This window comes from Rhagoletis zephyria, unplaced genomic scaffold (assembly GCF_001687245.7).
Source record: "Rhagoletis zephyria isolate East Lansing unplaced genomic scaffold, Rhagoletis_zephyria_1.1 Rzeph_scaffold_02034, whole genome shotgun sequence".
NCBI classification, from domain to species: domain Eukaryota; kingdom Metazoa; phylum Arthropoda; class Insecta; order Diptera; family Tephritidae; genus Rhagoletis; species Rhagoletis zephyria.
This window is the reverse complement of record NW_016159118.1, coordinates 19,533-44,747: the sequence shown is the minus strand read 5'-3', so window position 1 is coordinate 44,747 and position 25,215 is coordinate 19,533. Positions and strand designations below refer to the sequence as shown.

The following is a 25,215-nucleotide window of genomic DNA, read 5'->3' as shown; positions in this document are numbered from 1 at the left end:
GAAGTCAGCTGTCATATTTGGTTCTAATACTAACACCGATCTCAACGTTGCTATACCTTAGTCTTGGTTTCATCTGTCATCTTTTTTGCCATCTGTTACTGAGGAAGATATTACTAAGTATGTATCTAAACATACCGGCATCAATGCTGCGGAACTCTTATGCTACAAACTAGTAAAGAAAAACAACTCTAGTACTCTAAAGCGAATCAATTTTAAGCTTGGCGTGCCTACAATGTATCATGACGTAGTACTTAATGCTTCAGTGTGGCCGAGGGATGTAAGAATCAAGCCGTTTCATTTTTTCCAAAAGCGGGGGTCCAAGACACCCAGCCCATAATTGAAAGTGTTCAAACTAATGATCTTACTGGTCAGAAAAGCCACCAGTCTCCCTCTGATAAGGCCTCTGGTCTAAATATATATTTTCAGAACATATCAGGTTTAAGAACGAAATCTAATATTGTTAGTTCCTTCAGTGCCCAGATGGACTATGACATATTCGTCATTGTGGAAACTTGGCTGCATTCGGAGTTTCATGATAGTGAGTTCTTTGATCCTAATATATTCGACGTTTTTCGTAAAGACAGGGATCCTTCTAAGACTGGTTCCCGCAGAGGTGGAGGTGTCCTTATAGCTGTTCGACGTAAATTTCGCGCTTACTTGGTTACACTCAACAATGACGATTCTTTGCTTGACCGACTGTGTGTGCGCTTAAGAGACCCTTTTAGATGTAGATGCCTATATCTAATTACTTCTTATATCCCACCAAATAGCAACTTTGATCTATATAAAATGCATGTGGATAATATTGTCTCGCTCGCATTAAATGATCCATCAGATAGTAATTTGTGCATATTGGGGGATTTCAACTTACACAATGTCCAATGGACTGACACTCTTTCTAATTCGGTTCTCACTCCATCCAATGTAAGTGCTGCCCATGAGTCTTACTTTATTGACCGTATTCTCAGCCTTAACCTTAAGCAAATCAATAAATTTGTTAATACTCTAAATAGGATCCTAGATCTCATATTTGTAAGCGATAATATTAATTATAGTGTTTATGAATGTATATCCCCAATAACTCCATGTGATAAGCATCATGTTTCCTTAGTTATAAGCCTGGATTTTTACGAATATTCTTCTACTTGTACAGCCTCTATGGATAAAATCGCATTCAAATTTGCTACCTGCGATTTTTCCAACTTGAATAATCTGCTGCTTAATATCGATTGGGATGCCCTTTTATCAGATTTAAGTACTGCTAACTGTTTTTCAACTTTTAAAAGGGCTGTGTATGAATTCTGTCTGGAAAATATACCTGTCAAGAAAAAACTATCATATAAAGTACCCTGGTACACGAAAGATCTAAAAAAGCTTAAAAACTTAAGAAACAAATATTATAAAAGATTTCAGTTAACCAGAAACCATAACTTGTTTCTTAAATGCCAACAATATTCAAAAGAATTTAGTCGCTTAGACAAATACCTCCACAAAAATTACATTCGATCTGCTGAGGTGAGCATTAAATCTAACCCGAAATATTTTTGGACTTATATCAAATCCAAGAGGTCATGTTCAAATATCCCATCTTCAGTTTTCCTAGACGATAATTTTGCTGAGTCTCCAGAAGATGTGGTTAATCTGTTCGCCGACTTTTTTAGGTCGAATTTTGTTTCCGCTGATAGTAGCACCACAGCTAACATTTCTTCTGATATCAATTCGAGCTTTAATTTTGACTCCCTGACATTATCAACTGAAGATATTACAAAGGGGGTAGCTTCCCTTAAACCCTCTTCTCAAACTGATATTGATGGTCTGTCTGCCCTGCTATTGAAAAAATGTTCTGCCCTAATTCAACCACTAAAAATCATTTTTAATAAGTCTCTTGCTTCAGGTATATTTATTGATGAATGGAAAGTTACTTAAATAACCCCTATTCTAAAGGGTGGTAAGAAAAACGATGTTAGGAACTATAGGCCCATCTCTAAACTCTCAACTATTTCTAAACTGTTCGAGTGTGTAGTTAAAGATAAACTGTACTTTGCTACTAAATCTTTTATTTGTCTTAACCAGCATGGCTTTGTTTCTGGGCGGTCTACAGTTTCAAACTTAGCAGTTTTCACCGACTACTGCGTAAAGGCGTTTTCTTTTGGATTACAGGTGGACTGTATATATACGGACTTCTCGAAAGCCTTTGATAGAGTCTCCTCATAGTATACTAGTCGAAAAACTTGCCTGCCTAGGTTTTCATTCATGCTTCTTGGAATGGATAAGATCCTACTTATCCAACAGACCCTGTGTTGTAACCATAGATGGTGTGTCTTCTGACTCTTTTGTGGCTTCCTCTGGGGTGCCGCAAGGAAGTGTCTTGGGTCCTCTTGTTCGTCCTTTTTATAAATGACATAAGTAGCTGTTTCTCATTCGCAAATTTTTTACTCTATGCAGATGATCTTAAGGTATACACTATAATTAAAGATTCATTTGACGAGGTAAGGCTTCAATGCGATATTGACGCTCTCCATCGCTGGTGCCTGAAATCTTGTTTATCTTTAAACAAAATAAATGCTTTAAGATGACGTTTGCGAAGATTTTGAATGTTCGCAATACGTCTTATTGCATATCGAATCATATTCTCAATAATGTCGGCGAAATTAAAGATCTAGGGGTTATATTTGACCCGAAACTTTCATTTAACAACCATGTTAACTATGTAATTGCGAAAGCATACTCAGTACTTGGTTTTGTACGTCGTAATAGCTCTAATTTCTCCGACCCATATACTTTCAAAGCATTATTTATAAGTTTAGTGCGTTCTCATCTCGAATATGCCGTATTCGTTTGGAGACCACATAGCCAACTTTTTATAAAAAGACTGGAACGTATACAAAAAGTTTTTCGTAAGTATGCTCTTCGGTCACTGAAATTTGAAAGTCCTGTTCCTTCGTACGCTTCGCGTCTCAAGCTGATAAACTTACAATCTTTAGAAAGCCGGAGATCTATCCTTTCTTTAACCTTTACATTTAATGTTATTCAAGGTGTCGTCGATTGCCCCTATCTCTTGGAACGGATTAGCTTCAATGTACCCAGGCGCAATCTTCGAGTCTCTTATCCATTTTACTTGGCAAAAGTCAAGACAAGATTTTCCAGTAATGCTCCCTTGGCGAGATCTATGCGAGAACTTAATATATTATCGGAAAGAATCATAATTGATTTCTCTATGACAAAACAAGCTTTTTTAAATCTCCTTCACAATACTTTGTAATGTTAATATTGTACTAGCATTAGCAAAACCATTTATCTCCTAGTCTGTAAGAATTATTGTTTCATAGACTAAATAAATAAATAAATAAATAAATAAAAATAAATAAATAAAAAAATAAAACTTTTGGTATTGAACTCACTACACGTTTTAACAGTTTAAAGTGCTTGCAGTTATATATAAAGAAATTTACATTCGCAGTTATTCAGATAAATTTAATAGAAAATACTAGATGCATGTAGATGTTGAAAAAGGCAAATAGTTCAAAAGGATAAGAAAATGATACGGAGAATAAGAACCGGTTCAGTGTTGCCAGATCGAGATTTCACAGTTCGGCCATACTCATAGGCGGTAACAAGATGTGTCCCACTTGATTTTGCAAGGGTTAAAACTAAAAGAGCGCACGAAGGCGGAGAACTATAGTTTTATCGAATTAAAGGAGGATGTGGAGCCAGCCTATGATTTTCGGAAGCGCCGTCCGGAATTCGTTTTGAAACAAAAGAATCAAACACAAGTAAACGCTGAGCTTTCTCATTACTTAACGTCTCCTGTTTCAGCACTTTCAAGTTACCCCATTTCAAAATACTGTGGACTGCAGATCCATACTTCGCTGGTTTATATCCGGCTCGATGGACCATGAATAACTCAGTGAGAGGGGAGACCAAAACTAGTGGGGATCTACGTTCTTTGGTACTAGTTCACGAAATTCTTAAATTATCTTATTTTTTAGTTTAGTGTTAACCATTTATGAGTTTAATCAAATTTTGTCGTATACGCCATTTGTCAAAAATGTTGCAGTCAGTTTTAAAATGTGATGAAATTTTTTATAAATTAACTATACTTTTCACTAATCAGGCTAATCGTGAGTTTCGCCCAAACAAAATTTCGCCAGATTCGCCGGTTCGAGAAAAAAATTAAACTCATGATAAGGCTGAATATGTCGGAAAACGGAAAATAAAGCAGATATTTAAAAACTATACTTTTCACTAATCAGCCTAATTGTGAGTTTCGCCCAAACAAAATTTCGCCAGATTTCGCCGGTTCGAGAAAAAAATTAAACTCATGATTAGGGCTGAATATGTCAGAAAACGGAAAATAAAGCAGATATTTAAAAACAGATGACGCTATTTGAAAGATCTTGATTAGTTTATTATTACAGCATTACTAACGTAATTTGTACCAAATGATTTTAGTCAATTACTCGGAACTGACGGATGACGCTATTTGAAAGATCTTGATTAGTTTAGTACGACTAACGTAATTTGTACCAAATGATTTTAGTCAATTACTCGGAAACTAAAGAAGATATTCAAAAAACAAAACAGCGAAATATCTGATTTTAAAATACATAACTGTATCTTTAACTAAAAACTGTCAAAATGACGCTTACGGAAATTTTCCATCCAAGCGACGACATTTGAATGTTACTGGCATAATTTCGAGCCTGTCTGTAAATTTTCGGGAAAAAGTTAAAAAGTATATTCATATGCTGAAAAGATATTTTCGCAGACTCACAATTTATTTAAAGTATATCATCAACCCTATTTCCAATTCTATGTGAATAAATCGCTCTCATAATTTAATTTGTGCATTCAATATATTTCACAATTAACTTAAATAATAAATTACAAATATTTGTGCAACGACCTCGACAAAGTACAAAAAAAAAAATTGGTATGTATTAGTAAAATAAATATTCTTAATACATTTATATTTCAGCTAAACCTGAGATGTTCAATCGCACTGCAATAGTTTTCTATCCATTTTTCCCGTGCTATAATAATTTTCACCACATAAAATTGCTGCACAAGACCCTTATTGCCAAAAAAGCGTTGCTTGCAACACTAGTCCTTTATGGGGACCAAATTGGGTGGAAAAAAAAAGCTAAGTTTGTTTACTGGATATACTGAGGTGGATATGTATTGTATGTTCCTTCCGTTTTTATACAAACTAAAAGAATGTGTTAGAGCCGTTAACTTATCTATTAACGATTGACCTATAGGTACTTTAAAAAAAATAAGTTTACAACCCCAAACATGATAAAAACATAACAAGGGAAAAACATTGAGAGGCAGTCTGACGTTTGCCAACAATATATATTTAAAATTCAAAACTCAAACTCACACACACATTCCCATTTTCAATCTCAAACAACAATTGTGAACAATTTAATTTAAATGTTGGCAAACGTCAGAAAAAATATCATGGCCGACGAATTGAGAGAATAAATTTACCTTGTAATGTTTTTATCATGACCCCAAATATGCTTAATATGTTAAAAGGCCCGTGGATGATACCAGCATGCTGGCGCCATCAAGTGATGGTGCCAGTCGATTGACCGTGTGTGTTCTTGTGGTGTGATTTTACCGGCTGCTGGAGCAGTTTTTCAGTTTTTTACCGGAAATCTCTTGCCATGCTTGTAGAAAAATTATGAAATTTTGGCTCTAATCATTTCGGTCTTCTTTGGACCTCATTTGTAAAGAAATAAATATTGTACCAGCAAGCTTCGAGCCTGATGGTACAATCATTTGATGGTGCAACAAGGTGGCGTCGTGAATTCGCCCTTTTATATATATATCTACATATATTTATGTAAGTAAAAATTTTTAGCTGCTAATTTTAGCAACAACGAATTTTTTTAGCTCTCTTTAGCCGTTTTTTAAAAGGAATTTGGCTACCACTAAAGGGATGCGCGGCAACACTGGTCGGTGTAAATCCTGTGTAAAGTCAAGACCGATAGAATACAAGATTGCGCTGATTGATGTGGATATGACGTCATCGCAGATTTGCCAGTGGAGAGAGCTGAGAGAGAACTGTCAGAGTGCATGTTTTGTAAACAATGGAAAAAAGGTTATGTTTTTAAGTACGTTGAAAAAGCAGAACATTTACGCAGTTATTGTAAATAAAATACATTTAACAATCTTTTCTCGTTTTATTTCTTTTGTTTTTAGAATCAACATGGCACCAAATGCTGCAGCAATAAATTACAAACTCTGGATACTTTACCCGGTAAGAATGCCGATGGCAATAATTTGGGTCCATCTAAGCAAACTGGCGTCTCCTGGGAATGTGATGCCGACGCAGCCAATGGAGCGCTGGCTATTGATGTGAATCAACGTAAGCGCGGATAAACGAAAACCAAAATGGTTCTGTGAAAATATAATTCTCTTCGGATACCTGCATGTTGCGGCATTATGTAGAGCTTGGCCATTCTTCTCCTCTGCGAAAACAACGCTTTTCTTTTGTAAGTATTTTATTTATGCTTTGGAAATATGTAGTTAGTGGATTTTAATCTGCCCACCGTTATTCCAATGTACTTTAGGGATGGGTCCTTCACTAACTCGTGGTTTGTTGCAACCATATTCCGTTGGTGCTTCTTGTTGAACGTCACCTGGTGCGTTAACAGTGCTGCGCATAAATTTGGCGGTTGTCCCTATGACAAGTGAGTAAATACAATAAAAATAAAAAGTAAATTTTAAATTCAATGTAATTTTCCAGGAGTATTAACCCATCTCGGAATCCCGGTGTCTCGCTGTTTGCCTTCGGCGAGGGCTGGCGCAACTACCATCACGTTTTCTTTAGGGACTACAAAACCTCCGAATGGAGCAACTATTTCATGAATTTAACCACGACTTATTTGATTTCTTCGCTAAAAACTGTTGGGCATACGACTGAAAATCTGTATCTTCGGAAATAATTGAGAAGCGTGTAAATCGTACTGGCGACGTATGGCTCGGACGAGCTTTGGGGCTAGGGTGAAAAGGACATTACAAAAGAAGATGAACAAGGCATTATCACAGTCAATAAGGAATCGGTAAACTACATAAAAAATTATTCAACATAGGTGAATCTGATATACAATTGCCTAAAGCTCGCTATACAGTTCAATGCGAGCGTGAACGTGAACAATTACAAAGGCAAAGATTTCCATTTGTATTCTTCTGCACGCTCACAAACATCCGTCAAAACATGTGCAAACTCAGTTGAGTGTGAGCTTGTAAAATATGCCTAATATACATTTTAAATTACTCTTAATTCTATAGTTCTGAAAGATATTTTAATTCTCGATCGTTTGATTTATTAACTATTGCAAAAAGTAAAGTAATACGAAGTTAATGGTCAAAATAAAAAGTTCACGTTCACGCTCACTTTGAACTGTATAGCGAGCTTTATATACCTGAGCATAAAAAGCATCTGTCATTAAGTCTGGGGAAAGCAAAAAGCAGTCAAAAGTGTGATTATTCTAAAGGCTTTAGTAGTCTGAACATAGTATTTTTATTATCTTTTGCAAACTGTAAAATGGCGGTTTATGTAAATATCATTAAACATAATTATAAAAAAAATATATATATATTGAGTTCATTTATTAAAAAGTAGCAAAATTTAGCTAAATTTCTGATATATGTATGTACATACCAGGGTTGTTGCGAATATTCGCATTCGCATCCGCAACCGCGGAGCTTCCGCATTAATTTCAACATTCGCATTCGCTTTCGCATTCGCAATAATCAATGCGGAGCTTTTGCGAATGCGAATGTTGTGCAAGTGCACCGATAAAACGTATATATGGCAAACAAAATGACAAATCGTAGCCAATATATTTGCCTGTGTTCAAATGTCATATTTATCAACTTTGATAAAAATGTCTTTAAACATATTATTTCTTAAGCTATATAACCGAGCTATCAATGGACAGCCATACAAGTTCCAACTTCTACTTGACCTTTGACGTACGTCAAAGAGAACATAGTCTTTTTAACAATGTTTTTTTTTCTGTGCTTTAAACACCTCTCTCTCTTTATTATGATTTTTTTGGACCAATCTTAAAAAAACTAATAGACACAAATGAAGAAAGTGTGCACTGTAATTCTTAACCAAATTTTCGTGATTTTCTTTTGATGTTACATATATTCGTTTCTATAATTTCAAATGGGGCTCTTTGGGGAATTTATTATTAGCAAAAATTTTAAAAACAATAATTTTGTTTACTTGTCGGGCAATATTTTTTTCATAGGGATATACATTGGATCCTTGGCTAAAAACTTCTGTGGTAAAACTGTCCCTTCTTTGCTATATAAAGTCAAAGAGTAAGCTCCTTCAATAAGGATTTCCAGCAGAAATGATAAACGTCTGGCTATAAAGAGAATCGATGCTCAAATAATTAAAAACCTATAGGTCTGACCTTTAATAAGATAAGAATTACGTAACTATCTGAGATTCAAATGCTTATAAAAAACAGGGTGCTTTTTTTTCAAATAACAATATTCTGGTCCGATGCGGCTGGCAGCCACGACTTTGCAAACAAAATTTTGTTCAAAATTTTCATTCCTGGAAAATAATAATTTATTTTTCATATCCACCTATTTAGCTCGCTATAAGCACAAATTTTTCACACCAGTCGCAGAAGAAAGTATTAAAAAGAAATTACAAAAACTAAAATCGAAAAACGTTGATGAAGTTACAGATTCCTCAAATTCGAAACAGCCAAAGTAATGAGAATAAATAATTCTTTTTAAAAGCTTTAGAAAAACCTGACACATCTGGTTTGACCTCGCCATTATGCTAGATTCTAATTGTTTCTTAAAAATACTTGACATCCGCATTCGCATTCGCATCCGCGGATGTTAGCTGTTAGATATTCGCATCCGCATTCGCATCCGCGGATGTCTAAAATTCCACATTCGCAACATCCCTAGTACATACATAAGACTAGAAATTCTAATTGGTAATTGCATACTACCCTGCCACCAAGCGCGGGTATAGCGTGGGGTATAGTCATTGTTGTGGATATGCAGTTGTTGTTGCAGTCTTGCGTTCGCGCAAAGAAGTTGTTTTGTCAAAAGTCCACAGATATCAAATTAATATGGTAATGTAAGTCAATTTTTTGATCTCTTTGTTTCAAAATTGGCGGCCCTGAAAAGGGCCATTTTTGTAGACATCGGTATATATCGCTGGAACTTACGACAACTGAAATAACAAAATATATTAAGAGTTCGAGTTAATATAAATAATTAAAATTAGAAATATTAAATAAAATTACATTTAATTTTCTACAAATTAAAATTATATGTATACTTACTTCTTGGCTAGTAACAACAATTGTATATATATATGTGCATGTATTCCCTTAGCCTACGTCAGTATTTTTTTGTATTTTCTTTTCCTTTTGTGGGCATTTTCAGTAAGTTCTCTATTTAATTTTCTTATTTTAAAAAACATTCTTGCCCTGAAAAATAATTTTTTTACTTTAATGTCGCAATCAATATGAGGCGTTTGCTCAATGAGCTTTTTTAGAAAATCATTTGTAATAAGCAAGCCATCCTCATTCATTGCTATAAAAACTGACTCAAGCTGACGCATTTGTTCCATCATACTGTTACTGGGAATGGATAAACCACCTTCACTCAGGTGATTGGCCCAGGAGTGTGATGGATTTTCTTCACTTCTAAGGGAAGTGGAGGGAATATCGTCGCGTAGTTTGTGACAAATATAGCCAGCCAAATGCTCCAAACCATCGTATTCCAAGTCGTCAAAATCGAGTTGTTCTATCGGCCACTGTTCGGGTGCAACTTGCAATTTTTTTAGTATTATGCCTGTAGAAATAGAAAAATACAATTCAAACATGATGTTTACCCTGTATATTAGCCAGGTACTGAAGTTCACAACCCGAGTGAATTTCAACCCCATTCAATTTGAATTCAAAGTGACTTTTGTTGAAATTTACGTGGAAAGGAATTGCGAACCAGCCTGTACATGAATAAAAACTATTTTTTAGTACCTGTAAGAGGCTGGGATATTTCCAAATCTGGTGTATCGTCTAATTCCGCATTCCCGGTATTGGATATAATACCCTCATTGCGACCAAGTAAATATGTCCTTAGGCGGTATTTAAACTCTTGCCGATCCGGATGATCGTGCAAGCCTCCTTTAGACCGGATCACACCAAAAAAGTTTTCCAGCACATCCTGGTTCAGACGATATGTCAGAACGTACTTAGCGTTGAAGCGGCTTTTTATGTCTTCAAACAACATCTTCAAAGCTTTGTTCGCCTGTATGATTCCTAAAAGTAAATATGAAAGCACACTTGTTTAATAACAGGAATATCATTATAAAGATGTATGTGAATTAACCTTTTTGAAACGGGAGCAAACTATATTTTCCAATGACTCTCATGTTAGTCATCATGTCTGTCATATCGTCCAGTATTCTATTTTGCTCATCTATGGCTAGACCATAAGCGTGGCACCGTTTCCAGGAGTCGGAATGTGGGACCCTAACATTCATTACGTCAAACCAGTCATTTGTCTGGAGAAATGTTTGAAATTAGTTATTAAGATTATATGTGTATATGTGTATATGTTTACTTATATAANTTCCAGTTGTGCTCAGCGAGATGTCCTACGCTCGCTGCCCTTGTGATCGCTAGAGCCACCGTATGCGAGAACAGTTTGGCTGCCGTTTTAACCTTCTGACGGTGGGGTCCAGTCACGGTCAAGTGGTTTGCCGAAATTTTATGTGTTATTGTCAAGTCCGAGGAGGTGCATGACAACAACTCTAAAATTATTTCTTTTTTCACCGGCTTCCCATTTATTAAGAAACCTTGGTCTAGAAAGTGGTTTCTTAATAATTTTAGTAAGTGGGGAACGTTTGGAAACACAAAAAATTTTTGTTCGTTGAAAATAAACCTGTAAAAAATCATATGTAGCGAAAAATAACCAAAAACTATTGAAATTTTAATTTACCACGGGTTATCTTCGTTAACATTTAATTCATTAAAAAGAGATCTGTTTGTTCCTCCAAGATCACACACCATTGCTACAACATTATATCCGCAGCTATAGCATTTTTATAAAATGCTTAGGATCACATCATCCGTCATCTTACGATCAAAATCGTAAAACACTGGCTGTTTCCATTTAGACATAAGTCCTAATTGAACAGTATGAGTATATGTATATATTGTAGTAAGTATTTACCTCTAAGCATTGCCACTTGCACATAAATTGCAGGCGGTAGTGTCGAGTCCGACGAAATATCATAGCAATAAGTTTGTCTTATTTTCATCTCGTCGAAACTCAAAACACATAGCTTTTGTAGCGTGTTCATGTGCGTAGCAGCTGCCAATATTTTAAATATCGGTTCAATTAAGCCGGTACATATATCCAATTTATGCGACCATGTTTGGAGCGTACGTATTGCCGGTAGAGGAAATCCTTGCCTGTGCATCAATTTATAAGCTTTGGGACTTGCAGCGTACAAAGTTATTGATTGCGCAATGTCCTGTTCTTTCCAGGTTGGCCGTTTAGATGGGCGTTTGAGTTGCGATATCTGGCCGTGTGTAAAAATCCCTTTCAGGTTTTCATCGACATTCCGAGATTCAGTTTCTAAAACCGAAATGCGGTTCTGCAATGACTCTTTCTCCCAATCATGCTTTCTCTGCGGCAGTTCCAAATCATGGTTCAACTTTGCAATTTCGGTACACTGCTTACTATTTAATTTATTAAGCTCATTATTTTCCAGTTGTAGTCGTAGTCTAAAAATAGTGTTTTTGATTTTTTGGATGACACTATTGTAGCAAAGGAACCATATGTGGAAGTAAATCTATTAAACTTACACTTTCGCTTTCAACACCTCAATTTCTTGCATGGTGCTGTCATAAAAGGAGAAGTCGCGAGGTGGTGATGTCGCGGCATTTATATAAAGAGGGCAATTTTCCTGGTTCTCATCTGTAATTTACTTGGCTATTATTTACTATCTAAGTTTTAAAATATAACTTTACCTTCAAACAACTCATTCGCTACGTTTGAGGGAGTATTTTCGTCTTGCTGAGCTGGAAGCAACTCATTCGCAAAATTTGTGGGACTGTTTTCGTCTTGCTGAACTGGATTTGCAGACGCACTAACGGGAATTGTCGGCACTGCATTCCGCTTCAGTAACCGCCTCTTAGCAAAACTTGTGTGTTTTCCAGAACATTTTAGCACTTTCAATTTAAATTAAATTCACATTTACCCATATCATATTGCATATTATTTTCTATGTCATCAGATGTAAAATGCTTTATGCATATAGTGGCATTCTTCGGGTTGAAAACCGTCCTGCCGCAGAACTGAATCCACTTTTCCACCAACGCCGGATCAGTCGGAAACTTAAAAAGACTCATGTCTGAAGCCTTGCTTTTGTTATTGTTACAATAATTCAACACTTCACACCTCATTTTATTATTTTTTTCAATAAAAAATCACATACAACTTTTAAAACGCAAATCTGCTTGTTAATAAACCGCACAATTTAAATTAGCTTTACAAATTCAACGATTGATACACAACCAGTAAACAAAATCTCCTATGACGTCACGTTTCTGTCAAAATTTTCAAGAGAGAATTAGCGGTATCACAATCAGCGCCACCTTCTGTATTCGTTTCACCATGTGTAAAGTTATAGAAATGATGAAGAATTTATCGAGTATTTTCACCGAGTATTATTTTCAACCCATTCTAATCGTTGTTAAATTCGCTCGCTGTACAACGAGGCTATCTACATTTGGTAGGAAAATATAGTTTATTTTTCCGTATATTTTGGAAAAAAGTGGTAATCTCTAGCCTTTTCAGTATATAGTGGTAATGTACTTGATAGTGATTTATTGGGCTGTTTTCGAAACTCTGTAGTAATGGTTTTGTGAGCGAGTTTTACAATCTAGAAAATTGTTACTCGTTGCAATTATACTTGCCACAAATTTTGCGAGTGACGACAATCCGAAACAAGAACCCCCAGAGAATATTAATCTACCTATTTAATAAAAATAGTATATTTGTAGTACGAGGTTGTGTTCTATAATATTTCATCATATTGTGTGTTTTGAAGACCTGTTTTTGTTGTAGCGGCTACTAAGCCCCATTCGGGGCGGTTCATCCATCAACATTGTCGTCAATTTCAGCTAGGGGGAGGCCCAGGAAGTGTGCTACTTCCACAGGGGCTGTCCATAGGGACAGGGGCGTTAGCTGAGTGGGGTTCTCAGGGCATGTGAAGAGGTGCCGGGAGTCATGTGGCGACTCTCCACATGCCGGGCATTGGTTGGGCACATCTTCGTTGATTCTGCTCAAGTAGCTGTTGAGCCTGCTGCAATAGCCAGNATGTAATAATTAAACAGTAGCGGGGACAGGACACCACCCTGTGGTACCCTCTGTTTAATTTTACGTGGCTTGCTAGTTTTGTCTCTGAAAATTACTGACGAGTGTCGACCACTCAGGTAATTCGCCGACCACCGTTTGAGTCCCTGTGGGAGTGAGGCCTCCTCTATGTCTTCTAGTAGCGTTGAATGACTGACAGTGTCGAACGCCTTGGACAGGTCCAACGCTACTAGAATAGTTCTCTCACAGGGACGGTTTCGGTTTAGGCCACGAGTCATCTGAGTGTTTATGGCGTTAAGTGCTGTTGTTGTGCTATGCACTTTACGGAACCCATGTTGATGCTTCGGTGAAACAAGAGGCGCACTAGGTTTTGGCATTTTGTGCAGCCTTCTGGTCACTCGACGTTTGGCTTTATCCACCGGAGGATGCAGAATGAACTGCCGGCCAAAATGGATCGCGCACATCCGGGTCCGACGAAGCGTGGTCACCAAAGTCTNTTGAGACTGATTCCCTGTGAATGCCGTTCAGGGCCTGTCGGTAGGTTGACCGGTCCATAGGTTGTTTGATATACCTCTGGACTTCGTCCCTCAGTTCGTAAAGATGCCTCCTGACGTGTCGTGGTGAGGACTCTTCCGCGAGCAGTTGTCCGCTGGGATGGCCACGTCTGTGGCTCCCAGCAAGGAACTGCTTGCAGAGCATTATATTATGCTCCTTNGAGGCGAAGTTGCAGGTCTTCAGATGCTCTTCCCATTTCTTCCGCTTATGTTCGTTCACAAGTTGCCGAATCTCTGGATTGAGATCCCTAATACGGGGATTTCTGGGATCGCCTAGACGAAGGTTGTCACGCTCATCAGCTAGGACAGCCGCTTCGGCAGGAAAATTCGGACGTGGATCCTTAATACATCCTGCTGGGATGAAGCGAGCTGCAGCAGCGGTGACAACCCTGCGGAACTTACGTTCACCTACATGAACGTCGGTTGGTATGGGTAGTGCAGTGAAGGCGCCCTCAGTAACATCCGTGAAGCCTTGCCAGTCAGCTTTGGAAAAGTTAACATAAGTCCGGTGATCCACGGAAGCAAAGTCGGCAGGTTTATCAATCGAGATGACTATGCCCGATGGTCTGACGCTAGAGTCAGCATAGGTCGCCATGATACGCTGTTTATCAGACCAGCGCTGACAATTGTTAGATCTGGCGAGCTGCAGCAGCTGCCCATAATCCTGGTGGGTGCGTCGTCGTTCATTGTGCAGAATGTCGAATCGTCTATCTGCTCAGCCAGATGTATTCCCCTACGATCATTTGACAGGCTTGAGTGCCAGAGATCGTGGTGCGCGTTAAAGTCACCAACTACCATACGGTTTTCACCTCTGAGTAGCGCACCTATTTCAGGGTGATATCCTGCCGGGCAGCTGGTGACAGGGGGTATGTATACGTTAAATATTTCGAGCTCAACATCGCCTGACCGGATAGCAATACCCTGACATTCTAGGATGGTATCCCTGCGTCTATGTCTGCTTCAATGAGGCGATACTGCACGGTGAGTCCCTTACAGTTAAATTGTAGGACCTTTGTGTGCCTTGGGAGACCGATTGTGACGTGTGGTGTTAAAGAGTTGTGTTGCCTGCCGGCCCTCTGCTGTACGTGCTACAGTTACAGTTAAATTGTAAGACCTTTGTGTGCCTTGGGAGACCGATTGTGATGTATGGTGTTAAAGAGTTGTGTTGCATGCCGGCCCCCTGCTGTACGTGCTGCAAAAGACGGTGCTGCCTTGTGGTGGTGGTTGGCGGCGTCGCGAGGGAGGGATGCGACGGGGCAGCACAGCAGGGGCCCACATAGTCACTCGTCCAATCTCGCGTGTTGCGAAGTCCTGCGCACGCCCTAAAGTGGCACCTGCCGAGGCAAGAGTTGCACTTGACAGATGTCACGTTACGGTATATTCTGGACTGAGAAACAGAGCAGATTGTCGGAGGGACTAGGAGTTTCCGGCGGCGGTGTGTGGGTGCTATTGTCGTTAGATCGCCGAAACAACAGCCCTTGGTCGGGTAAAACCCGAGTCATTCCGGTACGTAGAACCGGCTGTCGTGAGAATGGTTTTGAAGGCCTCGTAGGGTTTAATTTTAAAATCGCATTTTGACACGAGGAGCTGGAAAAGCCTATATAAATACAATTGTAATAAAAGATCAGGAATATTTGGGGTTTCATAATAATCGCGGCAAGGCAAGTTTTAGATATGCTTATAAAGAACCAGGAGTCGCTTAAAAGTTGTTTGGTGGTAGTACTGGAGCTTCTGTAAGTGCTTATTAAAATGCGTTAAACTTTAGTATACTAGCTCGTTTTATTTTGCAGATGTGATGCAGACTCATCTGCGCTAGCTCCTTACGTGTTAGCGCTGTTGAAGAGGAAAAACCCGAAAAGGAATTAAAAAAATTGATGATAGAACCATTGGATGTGTTCTTAGCTGAAGAGACAAAACCGTTTGTTGAACGGTTATTCGAAGCTATAAACACGGAAGATTATTTTCGCACCGTTATACTTCCTGCCACACAAATAAATACAGATTCTTTTACTGCAAAAGCCGGAGTTCCGGAAAGCAATGACGACACGAAGGAATAATTGGATCAAGAAATACCCAGAAACCCGAGATAAACCGCCGGATACCGTTTGTGACGAAAATGATCACACACCAACAAGGGATGATGTAGTTTTAATAAATCTTTACTCTGATAATATAGTCATAAAAATTTCCTTTTCAAAAATTGTTGTAGAATAATACCAAATAATTGCTAAACAGTAGTTCCGAAAACAATAGATCGAATACGGCAGGCCGCAATGACCCTTATACTGCAACAGTTAAGTTAGAGACTAATGTCGGTTCGATAACGCATCATACATACACGGGCGGTAACAGTCACCATGTACGTAGTGCAAGTCCTCCATTAAAGGCCAATGCTGATAAGGAGAATCAACCACGTGAGAGTCGAAGACGACGCGCTTCACTTAGATCACGTTCGCGGTCACGCTCACGATCACGATCTAATGATAGGATATCTCGTCGTCCCCGCACTCGTGACCGCCGAATAAACGAACGGGAAAAAATGCAACACCAATTTCGTAATAAATCTCCGCTCATGACTGATTTAAGGCATGTGGGTTACCATGACAGGCGTCGAGGCGGTGGTAGTGACCGCAGGCGAATTGGAAATTCTAGTAATACGACTAACTCAGGCGAACGATCACCTCGATTCGTCGGCAGCGCTGGAGAAGAAGGCGGCCGTAAAAATCGGCAAAATTGCTCGAGTTCAAGAGCTGGTGAGTGACGCTCTTGCACTGCAGGAGAGTAGCACTGTGGTGATGTTGGCAAGCGGCGCTCCGTTCGCGCCGGTGAGTATTGCTTTAGTGACGCCGGAGAGTAATGTTCTACTCGCGCCGGACAGTATCGCTTTAGTGACGCCGGAGAGTAACTTTCTACTCGCCCCGCTGAGTGGCGCTCTGGCGATGCTGACAAGTGGCGCTCTGTTCGCGCCGGTGAGTATCGCACTAGTGACGCGGGAGAGTAACGCTCTAGTCCCGCCGATGAATGGCGCTGTGGATACTGCTCTGCTGACGGCGGTGTTCACGAGTGGCTATGGTGAGAGCGTGTGTATCTTGTGGCGCTGCTACTGGGAAGGTGACGTCAGCCCGACAGTCAAGCCGGTGCAGAAGAAATCACCCTACCAGCAGCTGTTGGAGCAGTGGAATCAAGTCCGACAGTCGAGCCGGTGCAGATGAAGTCACTTCTTGCCAATAGCCGTCTGTTCACGACCACAATCTCGTGCTGACTGATCGGTTTCTTGCCATGCTACTCTTTTAAGAGGCTGTGTTCTTGATGTTGCGTGGTCGCACAGCTACATGTTGCTGTGTGATGTTGCGATGTCATAGCAACCAAGAGGCTGTCGGATGTTGCTATGACTTGTGTTTCTGTGACTTGTTGCGTGGCTGGCTGCTTTGACTTGTGTTGTGTTGCGATGGCTTATGGTCTGATTATGCATACTTTGCATAACTTCGCGCAACCATTTGTACCAGTGCAATAAAAATGTATGTTAAGAAAATGTGAATCAAAATATAAACTCAACAGATCGCTAAGTTATTAAAAGTTCTGCTAATCTCTGGGTAATGGAATACATACAAAATACATACAAAGTACAGACGAAATTATAGTTTGAAGTTTATGCGAAGTTGTGCGAAGTTATGCGAAGTATGCATAATCAGACCATTAATGTATGGCTGGCCGTTTTGGTGGCTGGTGTTTCTGTGGGCCAAATTCTTCAGCGACATTTGGTTGTGGTTGTGAACACATGCACGAAAAATACCAATTTTAGTACATTTTTAAAAACATGGCAACCATAACTGAGCGTGACGCACTATTACCACGATAAAATGAGACTGTGTTGATGTGCCTAGCATTGGTTTAAACCATGTTTCTGTTATACAAATGAGGGATGTTGCGAATGTGGAATTTTAGACATCCGCGGATGCGAATGCGGATGGCAGGTATCTTTATACCCGAGCGCTCTTGTACGCAAGGGTATTATAACTTTGTTCACATAACGGCTGTTTGTAACAGGCAAAACGAATCGAGATAGATATAGACAAATGTATACATAAATGATCAGAATGAAAAGAGTAACCATATGTGCACACGATAACTCGAGTACAAATTGAGATATCTTTAAGAAACTTGGTATGTGTACTTATTTTGAGCGTAGGACGGATGGCGTCGAAAATGGGAAAAATAGGAAAGCTTACTCACTCAAAATTGATATGTGCAATCATTTTTAAACGAAAAATAAGAATATTAAACATTTTTGGAAATGGGCGTAGACACGCAATTAATTAAAAGTTCATTGTATGTATGTATGTAACAGAAAGACAGCGTATTATTAATATAGCCGAAACGAAGGCTTATTGCACTACCACAATTGAGTAGTTAATTAGAAAACATAAACACAAAAAGGAACGAAGAGAGAGCAGCTCTTTTTTTGATGTTAAAAGTGAGAAAGAGGAAAAGTTTTGGTGTGGAATGGCTTTCGACACTCACTATTTCAACGAAATTAAAAAATCTCTCAAACAGGCGAATGTTAATGTGGTTCCAAAAACAACAACAAAGGTGAAATCGCTATTAAAATCGACGAAAGACAAATGTGATAGTCTGGATAAACCGGGTGTGTATACAGTCACCTGTGCTCACAAAAGCGAAACGTAGGGCAATCGACTCGCACAGTGCGCAAAAGGCTAAACGAGCACCATAAATATATATAAAACCTCGATCCGAAAAGTGGCCTCGCGGAACATGCAATAGTAAACGAGCACTCTATAAATGAAAATAATTTTAAGTTAACTAAGTCTGAATCTAATGTTAATAGGTTAAATATTTAGATTTTTTACCAGTTAAACTTGGCCTAATATTTTTTATTCCGAAAGTTTTTTTCTGGATAATAAACAAACAGCCTATCAAAATTAAACAAATTTGGTATCATGTGAAAGAGGACTGAAATAGCTTTTAAACAGAAATAACGAACGAAGGTTACCACCTCTATTTATATATATTTTTTTATATCATTTAATACTAAAGAAATTCATATACCTGACCCAAGGTTTGTTCTATGGTAATTAATTATCATTTTTAATTGAAATATTTTTCAATAGGTGACTCTGCTTGTTTAGACATTTCAGTTTTAAAGCTATTAACGTCCTCTTTCATTTGATACCAAACTTGTTTAATTTGGATAAGCGGTTTGTTTATTGTCCGGAAAAGACTTTTAGTTGGGAATAAAAAATATTTGGCCAAGTTTAACTCGTAAAGAAAATAACTGTTACTTTCGGCACTTTCAATATTCGCATTCGCAAAAGATCCGCGTTGATTATTGCGAATGCGAAAGCGAATGCGAATTGCAAAGTTAATGCGGAAGCTCCGCGGCTGCGAATATTCGCAACAACCCTGATACAAATTATATCAAGGGCTATATAGGTAAAAAGATAATTAAAGTAATCGATTTTGTCGGAGGTCAAACTACGAGCATTTACATGGCAAATATTAAAACCCCTATGATGGCTACATACAAGCTTTAATATTATTCTCAAGTGTTCATTGCTAGCTTTATATCTTCGTGAGCCATTCATGGGTTCTGTAGAGACAAAATTATGCTATCGAAGATCAGTAAAATAAAGGAGAGGGAAAGAATAAGTTAAGATAAACAGAAGAAAGGAAGACGAATTATTGCTATAACGCAAAAGCAAACTTATTATAAAATGAACTTAAAATTGTAAAAAATTAACTTAATGCGTATATCGTGAAATTGTAAATAACTACTCTCAATGAATAACAATTACTCTCAGAAGGTTATTCATTGTACTCTCACTGATAAATAGACTTCTGCTTATGGTTAACTGTCAGCTGCAATACTATCTCAAGGTTATTTCAGGTACCTTCAATGCTTCAGTTTGCGGACAAACTCGCACATAGATGTGCCCCCGCATTGAGAACGCGGACGACAGACGTTTTTCTTTTTTTAATTGAGTGGCTAAGTCATAATCTCGCGGTTCTTCCTAGAAAGGCATTCGTGGATAAACATTTTTCCATCCGAGTTGCGATCCAGGTCACGAAGTGTTAACGGACGTTTATTCTTTTTGCAGAAATTCACAATCGCTTTTAAGAACTGTGAACGGTCGCTAGGTTTTTTGAGTTTTATAATTACTGAACCGGGTGAATTGTTGTTGTTGCTACGTAGTCGGAAATCAGAGCGAACTTGCGGAGCTGCGTGTTGAACTTTTTGGCAAATTTGAGAGAACATATCAACTAGGCTCTCACCTTAAGCACAAGGAAGACCATTCACAATGAGATCCATGATACTAAACGGTTTTCTTGATCATCAATATGTTGTTTTAAAGCATGCCACCATACCATATTCCACTTCATTTTTCTGTATTCGTTCCTCCATTCTCTTAAAAGCTAGCTTAAAATTGGTAAGCTCAGCTGGCATCTCTCCTATTCGCATCATCACGCTTCTTCAGACGCCTTGATATTTATTGCTATGTGCTCTTGAATATACTCCATTTGCGTTTTCAATTTAGCATCGAGCTTTTGCAGCCAAACAGCCGACGGTGAATTCTCATCTTTAAATGTGACGGTCAGGAGGTTTTGCGATGTTTGAAGAGAGGGGGGTTATATCGCGCTTGTTTTTTGCTCTTGTTGTCATTTTACTTCTTTCTCGTTTTTTTGTTGTAGGGGATTCGAAAGTTAGATACTAATTTGTTTTAGCAAAAATTAACCACTAAAGCTCGCGAATTTCAGCACAAATTGACCGGCTCACCCACAGATGGACTTCTTACAAAATTCGTATCGCAAATCAACTTGTAAAACATGTTAAAACAACTATTAATTGCAATTCACTAAGATTCGTGTCTACTCAGCTCTCATTTTCACTTTTGTTTGATTTTACATATTTTTAAGGAAACGATGGATTCTATTGTGTTTGCAATTATAGCAGCGGAGTAAGAGCGCGATATGGGAATGATTTCATAAAGATATGCGGAAATGTCGGGCATAGTAACCATGGGCGCATCTAGGTAAACTTCTGGTTGAATTGTTGAACCACAAACCAGAACTCCTATGCCTGAAGAACTGGTTCTCCAACCAGTTAATGCAATAACAGCTTCCTTTCAAGCCATTGAAAACATGCATTTTGTTAGGTCCACTACCTGTTGCGCTTGCTTCTGCCTTCAGCCGCCCTTAGGGATTATAACCCTTACTAAGTAGAATTCTCCTTTCTATGTTGGTGGAGAAGAGGGGCTTCCGCATGTCAAAGGCATACAACCTTTCTTGTGCATAGCACTCCGGCTACGCCATCCACAGTATTTTTGCGCAGAACCCACATCGAAATTTGCAAAAAAGTGCATAGTGCAAACCGAATTTATTAATAAGCTAGTGGTCGGAAATTTGAAGCATTTATTTTAAATAAAAGTTAAATCCTTTGGTTACGCGTGTATGTTAAAGTTTTTGGATTCGGGTTATGTCCAAACGCACACACACACAACCTAAAATCGTTGTACAAATAACTAAACAGGACCCAAGTTTCTCGATAAGGGGCAAAAAAGATTCTTTTTTGCTCGTTTATATAAAGCAGTGGATAAAAATATAAGTATATGTTATAGGCAAATTTATCTGTTTAAATGAACACCACTAATATTTCCCGCAAATACACAACGATTTACATCTTTTATCTTGCCTCCGACAGAGAACTGTTTTCGTACAAAATTACGCAAAAAAGCTTACTCGTTCGTTTTTAGGCATGCCATTGTTACGAATTTCGAAAGTTCGAAAATACGATTCGGATTGCAGCATACTATTTCAACGATTCGTAGCAAAATTCGAATACGAAAGAATTGCAGAAACGGGGTGTAAAATATTTACTAAAATTAAAATCTTTCTCATTTATTGTTATTGGTATCACTAATTAAAACCTTCTCTAAAAGTAATATATTGACAACACCAAGCACATCCATGTTTTTATTAGAATAAATGCGACACCGGTGTTTTTGTACATTATTTTCGCATTAATATTTAATTAAATCAATAAGTTTCGCGATTTTTTTTTGTTACAAATTCAGTTAAAGTAAACTATAGTGAACATTTAGATACAAATATATGTTCATTTAATGCTTTTTTTAACGCGAATTTAGTACTGACAAAGTGAACTAAAATCGAACTTTTTTTCCAAATAACTTTTGAACGGTTTAAAAATATCTGTTTCCGCCTTCGGATTCTTAATACTGGCATTAACACGTGTCGTTTGATATGCCTTTCGATTATTTTGCACCATTTTTCGGTGGGGACCATGAAGAGCACCATAACCTCGAAACCATCGAATGTATACAATAGCCGTGTTTTATTTGTCCAGAAATTTAAGCTATTAGCTTATTTTGTATGGAGGACTTACCCAACATAATTATACTGGCTTATGAAAAGCTATCTTGGCTTGTATATTGAACAAGAGGCATTGCCATTTAGCATCAGATTTTCTCCTTCAGCCAATCAGAAAGAGGCAAAAACTTACTTTGACACTATTTGCAGTCAAACAACTGTCAAAATTAGGCTAACATAGGAAATAAGCAAGGCATTACAAGGTAGAAGTGATTTCGAAATTTCTCTCTTTTGAACTGCGACTAAAATGTCAACTCTTAACCTTATACTCTTCAAAATTTTTATTTTTTTACTATAAATTTTCAATTGTGAGCTGTGCGACTGATTTTAAATACATAATGAAATGAAAAGGAATTATGGGCGGTACGTTGTGTTTGACAAGAGCCAGGATAACAAACTTGTGCGTTATTTTAAAACTCCGAAGTATCAATGCTTCATTAGGAGACTCTTCACGTGTGCGCGAAGACCATTTTAGTGCCAGTGACTTTATTTGTTGCCCATCGCAGCCGGGTATTTCTAAGCGGACGCGTTTGTTCCCAGGTGCAGGAGTTATTATACCGAATATGAAGAGAAAATCTTCCACTCATATACATGGATAGACCAAATTTCAAATGGTGGTCTAACAAAACCTAAACCGGAATTCCTTGTTGACATAAAGAAACTGAAATCATCTTTTAATAAATTTAATGGAAAGGAAATTTCGAATTGCAAAAATTTAATAGCTGAACTATTAAAGTTAAGTTCTGATGTAAATTTAGAATAACCAAACCTTTTTTTAAATGTCTAATATACTTTAGAATTAAGTATTTGAATAAAGAAAATAAATGCCTCTGTGTAGCCTTTATGAGAGTTTCGTCAATTTATTAATTTGTACTTAGATAAAACGCAACTGAGGTTGAAGGAAACATGTTTTTTTCTTAATTTTGTATAGCTTAGGCAAAGAACATAGTGACGCGACAAAGAGAGCAACAAAACATTTCCGGATAACAGCGACAAAAACAAACATTTATTTTTCAGTGTGACAGCACATAGTGAAGCGGAAAGCGAAGAAAGTGACAAAGAGCATAGCTACCAAAAAAATAAATTGTTTTCGTTGCTTTCTGAGCTGGCGGTTGCTTCACTATGTTTTGACGTTTCTTGTCTTTTTCTTCGCTATTATCCGAAAATGTCTTGTCGCTCTTTTTGTCGCGTCACTATGTTCTCTGCCTTATGGGAAGTTTGCGCGACTTTAAGTACAAAATGTTTGCTTTGAAAATATTTTAGCGAGACAAGAACAGCTGTTTCATTTAAATTCACAGCAAATGGTAAACAAATACCACTGTCATTCATAATAGTACATCTATCGGGCGTGTGGAAACCATAATACGAAAACACATTTTATACGATACGCTTGCATGCGTTTATCGTCTATCGTATGAAAATTCATAATAGGAGGGGTAGGTCTTCAGTCGTGTACATGTGCTGCTAAATTAGCTATCTGTCCGTTTTTGACCCATAATATAATCGGTATGCATCAAAAATCAACGCAAGAATCTGCAAAAGCACGCTATGTTAGGTTAGGTTGATGTGGCAGTCGGTTCATTGTGATACCCATTGTGGAACCACTGCAGAACACGGCAACCTCGGTGACTATTCTTCAGAGAACCACTTTGCATTCCTGCGCAACCTTCGATTTCAGCATTACCATTTTCATTTATTTAATGGCCGCCTGGCTATCCGAGAAAATGTTAATCGTAGTCTTCGTTGCGGCATGCGTACTAAGGTACACAGCCACTTCTGCCTGATAAACACTGTAGTGGTCGGGAATTCGGACGGATAGTTCGTCCCAGTTCCTTAGAGAAAACTCCGTAGCCAACCCTATTGTCTAGCTTGGATCCATGTGTGTAAAAATTCAATTCCCCGTCTCCATGGCCTTGGTGTTTGCCCTTCTCATCTTGATGGGATGCTCATCTTAAAGAGCCTATCGAAGATTGGTTTGGGAGCGGAGTAGTCAACTTCTTGTTTGTAACTACCCAGAGTGTGAAGTATGGAGGCGTGACCGAACCGTCGATCCTTCCATAGCACCATACTTTTTAGTCTGAGCGCTGATTGGCGGCCGCGTATTTCCCCACCAGGTTTATAGCGAGCAAATGGGTTATCACCTCTAGCGCTTTAATGCACCTGAAATGCATAGAATCCCTGTTCTTTGGACCTTACTCAATAGTTTTAGGTAACTTGCCTTTTGAATTACTGGCCACCATACAAGTATTCCTTATAAAAGTATTGGCCTGACCACCGAGGTGTACAGCCAATGTGTAATACGAGGTGTTAACTCAAACTTGGTTCCGACCGCTTGTTTGCAAGTGTACGATGCAACGTTGGCCTTCCTTACTCTTTCCTCTATATTAGGTTTCCACGTAAGTTTCCTGTCTAATATGAGTGCTAGATACTTAACATTCTCCTTCAAGGATATCTCCACACCCATAAAGATTCGCGGGGAGAATATGGGAAGCCGTGTTTCCTTGAGAATTGCTTCGGTTTTCTCGGGGTTTATTCCGAGTCTTCTACTCTCTGTCCAGTTTCTAAGCGTGGCCATATTAGAGCGCAGAATCTCCATTAGGGTATTTGGATATTTGCCGTTAACGGCAATTGCCAGGTCATCAGCATATGCTGTGACGTGGCAACCCCCCCTCCCCCCTCTCTAGTGCCACCAGGAGAGAGTTCACCGCCAAATTCCAGAGAAGAGGGGAGAGAACCCCTCCCTGAGGAGTGCTTCTACAGACCTTTCTGCTTATTGTGGTGTTGCCAAGCTTAGCGGTTATCGTCCTGCTGACAAGAATAAACTCAATCAGCACCGCTACATTCTGGTCAACTCCAAGCTCTTCTAAGGCAC

At 38.5% G+C, this 25,215-nt stretch overlaps 1 pseudogene; it reads left to right on the top strand.

The window, feature by feature from the left end:
* The first annotated feature begins 480 nt into the window (after window positions 1-480).
* Window positions 481-7,271, top strand: LOC108365868 (uncharacterized; annotated as a pseudogene).
* Window positions 7,272-25,215: the final 17,944 nt, after the last annotated feature.